The following is a 14048-nucleotide window of genomic DNA, read 5'->3' on the forward strand; positions in this document are numbered from 1 at the left end:
ACTGCTGAAAATAAATGTTCATATCTATTTGCAATTTGGTAAACAATAATGAATCATAGAATCATAGAATCATAGAATCATAGGGTTGGAAGGGGCCATACAGGCCATCTAGTCCAACCCCCTGCTCAACGCAGGATCAGCCCAAAGCATCCTAAAGCATCCAAGAAAAGTGTGTATCCAACCTTTGCTTGAAGACTGCCAGTGAACTGTGAGAAAGTTTTGTTTATAATAATTGCGAAGACCACAGTATATCAAAAGCAAGTTGATAAAAACCAAGCAACTCCATAAAATATTTTATTAATTAAAATAATAACATGGGAACACCATGGAGAAAAACAGGAACACATCTCCCTGGACTGACAGAACAGAAACACTTCCTTCCCGAAGGTGACTAGGGAAACCCTGGAGGCTTCAGGGATCGTGACACAACAAAAGTCAGGGAGGTTCCCTACTTCTCACGGGTGCTAATTCAATTTCAGGCATAGAAGACATCCATAGACTGTGCTTTCAAAGAGTTTTATATATACAACAAAATGGAATAACTTTGATAGACCTTGAATTTGGAATGGCGGGGGGGGGGCTAGCTAGTGGGACAAGACTGCTTGGTGAATTCTGCATGAAGATAATCTATTATACTTGGTGATCTGTGCAGAGTAGGGCTGCCAACTACAAGGTGGCACCTGGAGATCTCCTGCTAGTTGATCTCCAGATGACCAAGATCAGTTTCCCTGGATAGCCAGCTTGGTGTACACTGTAGCACTTAAGAGCAGTGGATTCTAATTGCTCTTAATCACTACACTGGCTCTCTATGACTCTAATTTGAAGAGCTGCTGTTCTTAAGCAGAAGAAGAAGAGTTGGTTCTTCTATGCCGCTTTTCTCTGCCTGAAGGAGTCTCAAAGCGGCTTACAGTCGCCTTCCCTTTCCTCTCCCCACAATAGACATCCTGTGAGGTGGGTGAGGCTGAGAGAGCCCTGATATCACTGCTCGGTCAGAACAGCTTTCTCAGTGCTGTGGCAAGACCAAGGTCACCCAGCTGGCTGCATGTGGGAGAGCATAGAATTGAACCTGGCTCACCAGATTAGAAGTCCACACTCCTAACCATTACACCACTGGACGCTTGCTCTCTAGTGATTACCCACTCCTCCACATGAAGCCTACTGCATGACCTTGGGCCACTCCAAGTTTTCTTTTAGAACTTTCTCTGCCCATCTACCGCACAAGGTGATTGTCATGGGAAGTGGAAGGGAAAACAATTGTAAGCCGCTTTGAGACTGCTTAGGGTAGAGAAAAGCAGGGCATAAGAACCAACTCTTCTTCTTCTGGAGAAAATGGCTTCTTTGGAGGATAGGTTCTACAGCATTATACCCTGCTGAGGTTCCTCTCCTTCCTAAACTCCTTCTTTCCTAGTTCCATTCCAAAAATCTCCAAGTATTTCCCAACCCAGAGCTGGCAGTCCTAGTGCAGAGATGACCCAGACATAGGATACTGGCTTGGAGACTATGGCTTTGGGGTTCGTGGAGATAACTTTGAGAGGTTCCATGAATGCAGATTCTTAAATTGCCCATTAAGATGACTGTATACAGAATCTATTCTCATGAGCCAAACCTTTTATAAACATGTCAGGACCAGTTGGTGACCACAACCCGTGATTGCATAAGAAAGATTCCAAAAGACCTTGAGCACATTACCTAATCTTTGTGTGTGTCTAAATTGGGTAGAACGGGAAATACTCGATTGATGGCTTTGGGCGCATTCTGATATATTATTTCAGTTTAACACCCAGCAGCAACCCAGCCAGCTAGATCTGATTCTTAACATCCCTAGTTAGATTAACATGGGCAAGGCTTCGTAATACTGTGCCATTATTTTCATAGCATCCATTCCATTAAATCTTTTGAAACAAGGCAGTAGAGGTAGAAAAGACATATAAAGTGCTACCAAAAAGGATCAGGGTTGAAATTTCTATCAGATGAAAACACATAAACAGTGGCAACTCGTATGCTCAGTCAGTATGGTTTGTGGCTAAAGTGTCCAACTAGAATCTGGAAAGCTCTACTCTGCCATGGAAGCTTGCTGGGTGTCCTTGAGCTGGTCCCATCCTGTCTGCTTAACCTGTCTCATGGGTGTGATTCAGGATAAAATGGAGACAAGGAGAATAGGCTTCCTATGGAGGTGGTGAGCTCCCCCTCACTGGCAGTCTTCAAGCAAAGGTTGGATACACACTTTTCTTGGATGCTTTAGGATACTTTGGGCTGATCCTGCATTGAGCAGGGGGTTGGACTAGATGGCCTGTATGGCCCCTTCCAACTCTATGATTCTATGATTCTATGGAGAATGAAGTAAACCACTTTTGGTCCCCATTGGGGAGAAAGGTGGGATGCAAATAAATAAGTTTAAAAATAAAAAGAGCTGGGAGGGAACATGAAAAATGCTTTTTGAGAGGGGAAAGTATTTGAAAGTAACAAACGTCTCTGAATATACTCCAGTCCCCAACCTTTAGGAGCCTCTGGGCATCTTTAGAATTCTGGTAGAGGGTAGAAGGAGGCTGATGCTCTTAAGCACTACGCCAAGCTGGAGCAGATAACAAAGTGAACATGAGTCCATAAAGGAATACTGTTGTATTTAAGAATATTGTTTCTGTTAGTATCAACCCAATCATCATTTCCAGGGCCTTGTTCTAGTATGACCACCACAGGAATCCTCTGTACAATTTGTCAATATCCCAAGTTCAATAAAAAGTTCACCAATGATAAAGGATTCATCAAAGAAGTTGACCTATGGGAAGATTAAAGCAAGGACTATAATGAAACTGCAAAGGAAGGTATTGGCATCATTCTCCTTGGAGGTTTTCCAAAGAAGGTTGTCACGCGCGCTTTGTATACATGGCACTGTATGATGAAAGAGGGAGGATTACCTGATCTATTGGTCCCCTTCCAAACCAATGATTCAGTTCTCTTATCTCATCGTTCTTGGGCAGGGCACTATTATATTTTAGAGAGGACAGGACTGAATCCAAGATATAGCAAATTTACAAAGGCCACCCACAGAATCCCAGAGCTTGCCCGCTATCGGAATCCAGATATTCGGGATGCAGTCCCAACACTCTTGGGGGGGAGGGGGGCACAAACACTTTTAACTATCACTTTAAAATATTACAGGTTTCGTGCAGCTCCCACTTATTCATCACCATTTCCAACTCCCCAGTAATTATCCTACCTTCTCTTGCATTTTCTTGTCTCCACATCTTGAGACATAAATAAGACTTCACAGGACCACTACACTGACTTGTATTCATCAGTTATTTGATCTACCCCTTCCAGAGAATCCAGAATGAGAGGGAAGTGTTCCTAGTCCAGTGGTGGAGCACACGCTTTGTCTTTGTAAGACCCAACAGGTGGCTCTCCTTTAATGTCTCTGTTCAAAAGGTCTCAGATTCTTTGCATCTCTACCGAAAACCTTGGGAAATTGCTACTAGGTGGGATATATCCTCCAGAAAGAGTAAATATGACCGCTTATGCAGTCATCATTCCATAGATCTGGGTAGGGTTTCCAAACTCCAGGTGGGGGCTGAAGATCCCCTGGAATTACAACTAAATCTTTATTTATTTATAACATGTACTCCACTTCTGGGGAGAAAAATGGCAACTTTGTAAGGTGGACTGCATGGCATCATACCCAACCATGGCCACTCTCCTCCACAAACTCCATTCTTAGGCTCCACCCTGAAATCTTCTGGTATTTCTAAACACAGAGTTGAAAAGCTTCTCCTCAATAGGGTGATGCTTATGGTAGAAGTTCAGACATTTCCTATGGTAGGAATGAAAAGGTATCACATTCTGGGCCATATCTCAACCTGAACAGTGTCAATTCCAGGCAATTCCAGGTGTGGAGAGAACAGCTGTACCCATCAAATTGCTAGCAGTGCACCTTGACAGGAATGGCTGTTCCCTAATCTGATAACCTCCCAGCCCCTGGCCAAAGTGGCTGACCAGTAATAATAATTACTAACCAGAATACTCCAGAGTACTAGGAAAGACTATTAATTATATACATTGGCCACTGTTATATCCTTAAAATCAGTATGTGGCTACAGGCAGATCATTTTATCTGTGCAGCGTGTTATGATGGATAATCAGCACTTGAAATAGTAAATAATTCAGAAGCAAGTCTGTCTTCCTGTTACAAAGGCCATGTGTTTTCTTCAGTTCGGGCATTATTTCCTTACTTTTCTGTTCTGGTTTATTGTCTAAGGCTTTTTGGCAGTGTCAACAAGTTGTGTAGGCAGGAAACAGAGGTGGATCAATTATAGCCTGCCACTTAACACTCCAGTGACAGCCCGGAGCGACTCAAGGAAGTGTGGCTACTCTACCCACAGAAAACAAAGCTCTAATTAATTGCTCAGAGGTCATTAACATTATTATCCCGTGGCAAAAGTCCTCCAATTTAAGGATCGACATTTTATGTCACCTAAGAAGATTGTGGCATGGTTTTGCATTCCCTGCAACCCAAACAAGATATGATTCATACTCACACTTGATTGTGTTTGGCTGTGGTTGAAAACTTGTCTAGGGCAGTTATCTGATTTCCTTTAAGCAGGGCTTTATGTCTCTAATGTATATTGTAGCCCTTATCACTCATTGTCCTCCTAAGAATCATATGTCATGGTTACAAGCATTCCCATCTCAATGATAAGAAATAGGGGCTGAGGAATAGTGATAGAGATTTCATGGTGGCCAAGCTATGGCTCTCCAGATGTCCATGGACTACAATTCCCATGAACCCCTGCCAGCAGCATGGACAGGTGAGCCACAGTTTGGCTACCCCTGGCCCAGGGTGATCAGGACATTTTACCTATTTTTCTTTTTTTAAGGTGAAACCTTTGATTACTTAGCACAGAAGAATTAAACTGGCTGAAACCGTGAATGAGTCAATGAATTCTGTTCATGATACAATACCATGGTTTTCAAATCCACTGCTTCCAGGACATGCTTTGTATAGGGAGTCATTTCCTAGGATCCCCTTCATGTCTCCTGCGGAAGCCTTTTACCCTGCAGGAAGCTCTGGGAAATGTTTTTGGGTACATATTACATTTCTCTTCACGCTTATCCAATGTGAGTTATGCACTGAAGCAGAACATCAGCAGTGAGGAACAAACTTGTCTCACAAGGACACATAACTGATCTTATTTAGGAACCCCCCCTGATAAGCTGCTGAGCAACCTCAGGGGTCCCCAGAGCACAATTTTTAAACCAGTGCATAAAGCGATGTAATTCCATGTATTGTAGAAAAATACACTAGGACAAGGAAAATGTTCAGACATCAAAGTTTGGTGTAGTGGTTAGGAGTGGGGACTTCTAATCTGGTATGCCAGGTTCGATTCTGCGCTCCCCCACATGCAGCCAGTTGGGTGACCTTGGGCTCGCCATGGCACTGATAAAACTGTTCTGACCGAGCAGGAATCTCAGGGCTCTCTCAGCCTCACCCACCCCACAGGGTGTCTTTTGTGGGGAGAGGAAAGGGAAGGCGACTGTAAGCCACTTTGAGCCTCCTTCGGGTAGGGAAAAGCAGCATATAAGAACCAACTCTTCTTCTTCTTCTTCTTCTTCTTCTTCTTCTTCTTCTTCTTCTTCTTCTTCTTCTTCTTCTTCTTCTTCTTCTTCTTCTATAGGAACAGCCTGGATTATGTGAAATAAGAAGAGAATGATCGTTGGATAATCCCAATATACCTGCAGCATTCTGCATTTTCACATAAAGGACTCCCCTATCAGGGAAAAAAAAACATCCAGGGAACCTTATTCCACGGTGATTTTCTTTTGGAAAACGGAATCCTGAATTACATGACTGTCTAAACCCCAAAACCTCTAAATAAAACTACAGATGAAACTGTGTCACATTCCTTTTCAGAAGCTTCTTGAAAATCTATAGCAGGAGCAGATGGAGCCAAGAAATCCCTGTTCTCAGCTGTTATACTCCGAAAACTGGCCATTCAAAAAGATTTATCTTGTCATATACTGGTGGAAAAGAGTCAAAATTAAAAAAAAAGACTCTGCAGTAATTGTAAGGATCTGTGATCTATCAAGATTACAAAAAACAGAAGATTGAGAGAAATCCACAGGGAGCATTATATGATTAAATGTACACTGAAAGCAGAAACTAAAAGTCATAAGAATACAGAGTAAGCTCTTTCCAGCCATATTTCTAGGAAAAGGCCCAGTAAAATGAAGTGAGTGCTCAGTTGTGTAATACTTTGGATATTATAAGCTCTCTTGCTTGTTTCAGACTCAAGCTTCCTGTTTTACAAGAAGAGAATGAAAAATCTCACCTAGCCAGAAGTGCTGCAGGAATCAACTAGTTATTTCTTAGTCATCAAATAGTGTTTTGAAATGCTATACGGTAAGTAGCTGTCCTTATTACCATTATTCGGCATAGCATCCAACAGATCATCCTATAGAAAATGCATGGCCTGCCCTACGGTATTTTCTTGTAAATATTTATGTAGATTGCACCACAATGAATGAGGATAGAGTCTGTTACGGTGACATCCTTACAGAATCCATTATACATCAGCTCTGAGCTGCAATGCATCCTTTTTTTAAAAAAAGAAAAGAAAAATTTGAAAAATACTTTTTGCTTCCCACAAAGTCAGTCCGCTTGAGGGCTGCTCTCATCGGTACTCCGGTCACTGTCTGACAGTTTCCCGCCATGAGAATCAGCCAGTGATGCTAAGCACACAGTCTCGATAACAATGGACATATTCGATGTAGGAAAGAAGAAATAATATTTAAACACTCAAAGTAATGGGTTTAAACTATGTGTAGAATGGTGTGGAGTAGATATGGCATGATTCAGAGTCAGAGTAGTTGAGTAAAGGAATAGGCTTTAGGCCTATCTGCTTTAGGCTGGTCCTGCATTGACCAGGGGGTGGGATTACCTGGCCTGCAAGGCCCCTTCTTTGATTCCATGATTCTGCCGGGACATGTGCAATTTTCTAATCCAGTAGTGCCTTAAAGGCCAATAAGAAATCAATGGTATAAACCAGTGGTCCCCAACCTTTTTATCACCGGGGACCACTCAGCACTTGACAATTTTACTGAGGCCCGCTGTGGGGGGGGTAGTTTACTCCTCTACTCTCAACCACTGCCCTAACGCTCTCTGATCGCAATGGTAATGTTTAAACATCCCTTCAAAATAAGATACAGACACGCCACAACAATGAACATAAGGAACAGTTTATTTTCATGGAAATTTTAACTCAGGACAATGACAAATCAATGGGAACCCTGAGCTTGTTTCTCTGCAACGAGATAGTCCCATCTGGGAGTGATGGGAGACAAGGACACCCGAAGTGGGTTGTAAAGGGCCAGGGGGGATGAAGTAAAGGGCCGGGGGGGAGGATAAGGCATCCTTCGCGGCCCGCCTCCAATTAGTCGAAGGACCACATGTGGTCCGCAGCCCACAGGTTGGGGATCGCTAGTATAAACGACCCTTCAAGAGTCAAAGTTCCCTTTGTCAGTTACTAACAGGAATGGAGATCAAGTACATTACAAAATACAAAAAAAAGCTTGATTACAGTTTAGGGGCAGGCAATTAACCCCAAAGTTCAACTCCCAAGAAAATACTAGAACCATGTGACAGTAACATAAGAATCCAGAGAGACTATGAAAGTAAAACGAATGGGCTGAATACAGCCAATTTTTCCACTCTAACAAAGGAGGAAAGGTTTCTGAACACCCAAAACAGCCATGCCATGAATCATGGGACAGGTGTGGACAAAAGCCTTGTCAAATGTCAAATTAGCCCAATTGAATGAAAAAGCTAGCTGGATCAAACACAATGTTCTTAAACAGATCTTGCAAGACTTACAAAGCGAATTAAAATGGGTTACATAGGATGCTTCCATTGGATAGTTATATGGGCATTAAAACTCCACTGGAACAGAAGGGTACAGGTGTGCAGGTGTTAAACAACAGAAGAGCAGAAGCGAAAGAAGTACAGAGACTGTGACATTTTTTTTTAGGGCAGATGGGAGTTTGCAGGTCAGAAACAAAACAGATGATGAGTTCTTTCATGAGAAATAAATATATGCTATAGGAAGCAGACAGGCTAGAATTAGAGAACCAAAATAATAATAATGCAGGAATCCCCACCTTGGTTTCAAGAGCATTTAATGAGTCACTTGCCAGGTAAACATACTGAAACAATTTTGTCGGAACCATTGACTCACTACATCATGTTTGGCTCGCTTTTAATCACTCTTAAGAATGTCACTTATCAGGCTCTCGAATTCTGGCACTAGTAAACTGCCTTTCACCTGACCTGGCAGAAGTTCTGTTAATCTGTGCAGGGGATTTAATGTTCCATCAATGTATCACCAGGAAGATGTTAGGATTCATAATCGGAGGGGGGGGGCAGAGAAGGTAAAACACTGGGGGTATACCTTTCTGATACAAAGATGTACATTCTGAGCTCAGTTCCACAAGCCATTTAATTATTGCCTCCTTTGTCCTGTCTGAAATAAAGCTGACTTGATTCTCTTTAGTTTTCTTTGTATGAAAAAAGGTTTTTGTTTTTTTTTAGGTGGGTGGAAGGTGACGACAGGCACAGTTTCCTGAGGTGTACATACATTCTTTTCTTCAACTCTTCAATTGGTGAAGCAAGATGTGCAAAAGAAAAGAAAAAAAGAACTTGCAAAACCGTGGACTTTTCCACATTCTCATTTTGCTCTTTAAGTTCCTGTTTCTTTGGGGGTGAGGGAGTGGAGAGAGTTTCCTCTTCCACATGTATCTTGCTCACTCTACTGGTTGATTCAATACCAAACAGGTTTATTTCCAGTTATTTCCCCGAAGATTTAAATTGCAGGGCAAAAAACTGGGGTGGGGGGGTGGACTGTTTGATGTCGAACGGACCACTAAAGGTAGAAAAAGACATGCAGGACAGGACCCCCCCAATGAAACAAAACTCAACAACTAGTAAATAAGAATGTGGAGAGGTCCCATGAAGACTAGTTCAAAACAACAACACCTGGCAGCTGCTGGGAAAAGGTTGTGTGACTCATGCCAACTTCTAAAAACATGCAGGTTGATAGCGACCTCTAGTGAGCAACAAATACATCTTGTATTGTTGGGGAAAGTAATGCTGCTCTTAGGAAAGACTGAGAGGAAAAGGCACCTCGAGGGGGATTTTGCCCTTACCTGGGCAAGATAGCCAGATCCTGGAAGTTAAGCAGATTTGACCCTGGCTAGCATTTGGATGGGAGACCACCAAGAAAGTCCAGGGTTGGAGCGCAGAAGCAGCCAACATCAAACCACCTTTGAACATCTCTTGCCATGAAAGCCCGATGGCAGGGGTAGTCAAATTGTGGCCCGCTAGATGTCCATGGACTACAATTCCCATGAGCCCCTGCCAGCCTTTGCTGGCAGGGGCTCATGGGAATTGTAGTCCATGGACATCTGGAAGGCCGCAGTTTGACTACCCCTGCCCTATGGGGTTGTCATAAGTCAGCTGCTTTCCACCCCCCCATGCAAATATTAATTTAGGGTACCAGGTGTACTGTTTCTGTGCATAGGATAGTTACTGGACACTCTGGCTATGTACCAGTTCATATAAGTGTATAATATATAAAGATCTGGAGTTACACAGGCTGGCCATGATCCCTGTGGGAACCAGTAAAGTACAGTGGGTTCCATTCTGTGTAAAGGGCTACCCCAGTGGGCCAACAATGTTCTCCTCATGCATACAGACTCCCCACAAACATTTATCTATGTATTGGCTATGTTTACTCTATTTATTCTAGCGTTGTCCAACCCAACTTCTGTGATATACACAACGGTCATCGCCAGATTGGATTATGGCAACTCACTCTATACAGGGCTACTCTTGAAGCTGCTCTGGAAACTCCAACTGGTCCAGAATGCAGCTTATGGGGACTCAGTAAAGGACACATATAAAACCTGAGCTCTCCCAACTGCACTGGCTGCAGATTGGAGACTATACAATGCGACCCTATTCCTTGTGCAGAAAATCTCTCTTGAATAGTTCAGTTTTGTAGACGGGAGCCACAATGGAGAAAAGACATGTACAAGCAGTTGTTGATTTTGTTGTTGAAGTCTCTACTGACTTGAGCAAAGTTGTCATGGTGGAACATAGGGAGAGAGAGGCAGACCCACAAATAAGAGGGGTCAAGGGTATGAAGTCCCTGTTCCAATTGTTTTAACTGTTTTAAATGAAACCTAGGTGTAAACTGCACGGAACTTTTATTCCAAGCCCAGATTGATTCAGTCCCTGCCCTCTACACAGAATGCGATTTCTGTTTGGATTTTGGGCGAGTTAAATTTTCCTTCTGCAGCAAGAAGGATTGATCCGGAGTGACCCTACCTTTATTGTGCGACATCTAAGAGTGCTTTGAATGCTCAATATCCGGATTGGGAAACCAAGCTCCGTGATAGAGAACCTCTGATAGGCTACACCTGGTCATGCGACACGCTTGCCTTAAAGGAGAAGCCCCTAATTTCTCTCAACTTCTGTCGGTCCTGGATTTTTCCTCCCTCCTCTGCCTTTTTCAGTCCTCTCCCTCTCCCCTCCAAGAAAAGAAAGAGGCTCCCTGTCTGGCTCCTCTCCCCCCCCTTCAAGAAAAGAAAGAAAGAGGCTTGGCTCCCCCCGCCCCCCACCTTCTGAGCCTCCCTAACCACGTGCAGAAGACTTTCCTGTTTCAATGGGGAGGAGGGGGGGAAAGGAAGACACGAGTTCAAACCGATCTGAATGCAACAGGATTGACAATGGAATAAACAAAGTAAGTGCAGACTCAGTGATAGATTCCCCCCCCCCCCTTTTGTATGTACATTAACAAACAAGCAGCACATGGGACTTTGCACCCTGAAACTCTCTCTTACACAGTTTGATGGCTTCATGAATAAATGCCTGAATGACATGTACAGGTCAACCACCTCTGTGAATCACCATCATGTCTCTCTGAATATGCATTCACCTTTGTCTTGCAACTAAAAGTTATGTGGCTAATCAGGCACTTCCCTACGTTTTATGGACATGTCCCATCGTAAACTAACTCTGCTTTCCTCTGAAAGGTATAAGCTAGTCTCTAGGGTTGCTACCTGAATTACCTCTTTATCTCAGGAAACAGGATGGCTAGAAAGGTTCACTCTGTCAGATATACAAGGATGCTTTTTTTGTGTCAGGCAAACTCAACATGGCTACATCCCAGATTGGGCTGTTCATGTCTCACAATTTCAGAAGAGCCAGTTTGGTTAAGTGTGTCAGACTAGTCTCCTGCAGCCCTGATGGGGGCAGAGCTTGGTTTTCCCTCGCTCAAAACCCTTGCCCACTTAGCTATGCTGAAATCTTGGAAGAAAGACATCACAACTAAATTAGATTCTTTAAGCCATCAAAGTTTTAAGCTCCTATTGGGGACTTGGTCTGATTTTTTTTTTAGCTCCATTCTTTCACGCTATACCATACCAGATGACTTGCTGCATAAAGGTAAAGGTATCCCCTGTGCAAGCACCGGGTCCTGTCTGAGCCTTGGGGTGATGCCCTCTAGCGTTTTCATGGCAGACTCAATACGGGGTGTTTTGCCAGTGCCTTCCCCAGTCATTACCATTTACCCCCCAGCAAGCTGGGTACTCATTTTACCGACCTCGGAAGGATGGAAGGCTGAGTCAACCTTGAGCCGGCTGCTGGGATTGAACTCCCAGCCTTATGAGCAGAGCTTCAGACTGCATGTCTGCTGCCTTACCACTCTGCGCCACAAGAGGCTCTGACTTACTGCATACATCAGCCAATATTTCTGATGTATGTGACTGGGTGCTCAAAGCTGATTCGCTGATTTATCACTCTTCAATTCTGCGATCACAATCAGCCCCATGGTATATAACAATTTTAAAAGACCATTCTAGGTCTTAGAATGACCCTAACATCTTTGCGGTTTGAAATGATGCCATCAGCCAAGCTCATGTTCAAGTGCTACCTGAACCTCATAGGATCTAGCAGTTCCATTGCCCCAAGCTCTGTACACCAAATGCTCCAAATCCTGCATGCATATTTGAGTGGCAAATCTTGAGCGGTACAGCATTAAAATGTAATGAGTTAAAGTAATTGAAATGCCCTGAAGCTGTTTGTCTATAGTTTACACAACTGCCATCCAGCTTTTGATCAAACCTCCTGGCAAAACTATTTATGTGGTAGCTTTCAAACACAATTTTCCACATTCATCTCATGATGACATGACCTATCAGTCTGGGGTTGGGGGGAAAGAGGAAGATACTCATTCAGGACCAGGCAATTAGCAGCTGCTGTTAAACTGCATTTAGGCTCTCAGTGAAGTGAATGTTTGGCAAAAAAAAAAAAAAAAAACAATAATGGAGTGGTTTTCATGACTCTCTTTGGCCAAGAGCCAAGCTTGAAATGACAGTCTTCTCATGGCTGCCGCAAGTACTTTAGTGCCATTTTAAACTGCACCAGGCCTTCAACATGGTAGTCTTTTCCCACTGCCCCTGGCCCTTTTGAAAAGCTGAAACAGATTAAACTCTTAGCCTGTTGCACTGCAGGCTTGATCATGATCAGGCCCTTGTAGCATTTTAAAACCACAGGATGCTGTCATATCTAGTTTGTCCCCCAAGCCTTCCTTCGAATAAGAATGATTTTCTTGAACTGCCAAGACTTTTTCTAATGGAGAAACTCTGTTGAGGTTCTCCATTAGAGGAAAACTTGAAGGAAAATGGGAGTAGAATCCAACAAGCAGAAAGGAGTCACAGGATACAACCTATTATGCCCAATCCCAATTCAACTAACACCTCACAACTTTAAGACTTGCATCTAAGGGAGTACCCATTGCTGCCTGTTCTATCTTTACACTGAAAACAGACACAGTTTGCTATTATCTGTTGACGGTTGCACAAATACTTGTACTTTATTGTTCCAGATTCCCATTTATTTGGGGACTAAACGTTGACACTAACCACTATCAAGACATACCCAGATTTAAAAAAGGAAGTACCCACGTCTTCTGCAGCTCTCCCGAGATACACTGTATACTGAAACATCTGTAGAAGAATGTGGAATAACTCTTCCAAAAGCAACCAGCCAATCACCTGCTAGACCTCACTGCAGGACTGAATAAAAACATATATGCAAGAACTGATCCCTAAGCAGTTTGAAAGCACCATGGGGATTGGCTTGGTCACTGCTTTTTGAAGATTAATTCAAAGACAGTTAGGGACACTTCATTACAAAATGGCAGATGGAGCCACATAGCAGGCAGAGGGAACCAGTGTGTGTGCTTTACGCAGCAGCACTCGAGACTGAAGGTACCAGAAGCAAATTTGTACGTATTTTACTAGGGGGTGTATGTTTTTGACAATTCCTCTATACGTGAAGTTTTAACTCTTCGGCATGTTTATTTATTTATTGTTTGTATATCACCCCTCCCTATGGACGGTCTTGGGGTGGCTCACAGCATAAAATAAAAATCAATAAAATATCATCAAATAACAGCAAAGCCATCATAAAACTATAAACAATACTAGAATTTACCCCCACCAATCCCCAACTCTCTCTGCAGTCAAGTTAGTCATTCATTGGTGGGTTTCCTTGAAGTCAAAAAAGAACACAATCTAGAAATTGTGTGTGGGGGGGAGAGAGAAAGGAAAAGGGGAGGTCCATCTGGATTTTAGGCTCCCATGGTCTCAACCATAGGCCTGCTGGAAGACTGCTTTTTTGCAGGTCCTGAGGAAGCCCTGTCAGGGCTTGGATCTCAACTAGCAACTATTTCCACCAATACCAGGGTCAGGGCTAAAAAGGCCCTGACTCTGATCAAGACCAGGTGGACCTCTCTGGGTCCAAGGATCACCAACATATCCCCAATGCCTCCAAAGGAAAAGGAGGGCGAGGTATTTGTGAAGTAGAAAGATTTTGGTCCTACTTGTTCTGGAACCAAAACCATCCTTAAAAACTTCCAGAATCTGGTATGGGAATGAAATCATTGTACCATATTTGTTTCCTGCTTGATTCCATATGGATCTAAACTGCTGACTTG

This window comes from Paroedura picta, chromosome 16, assembly GCF_049243985.1.
Source record: "Paroedura picta isolate Pp20150507F chromosome 16, Ppicta_v3.0, whole genome shotgun sequence".
NCBI classification, from domain to species: domain Eukaryota; kingdom Metazoa; phylum Chordata; class Lepidosauria; order Squamata; family Gekkonidae; genus Paroedura; species Paroedura picta.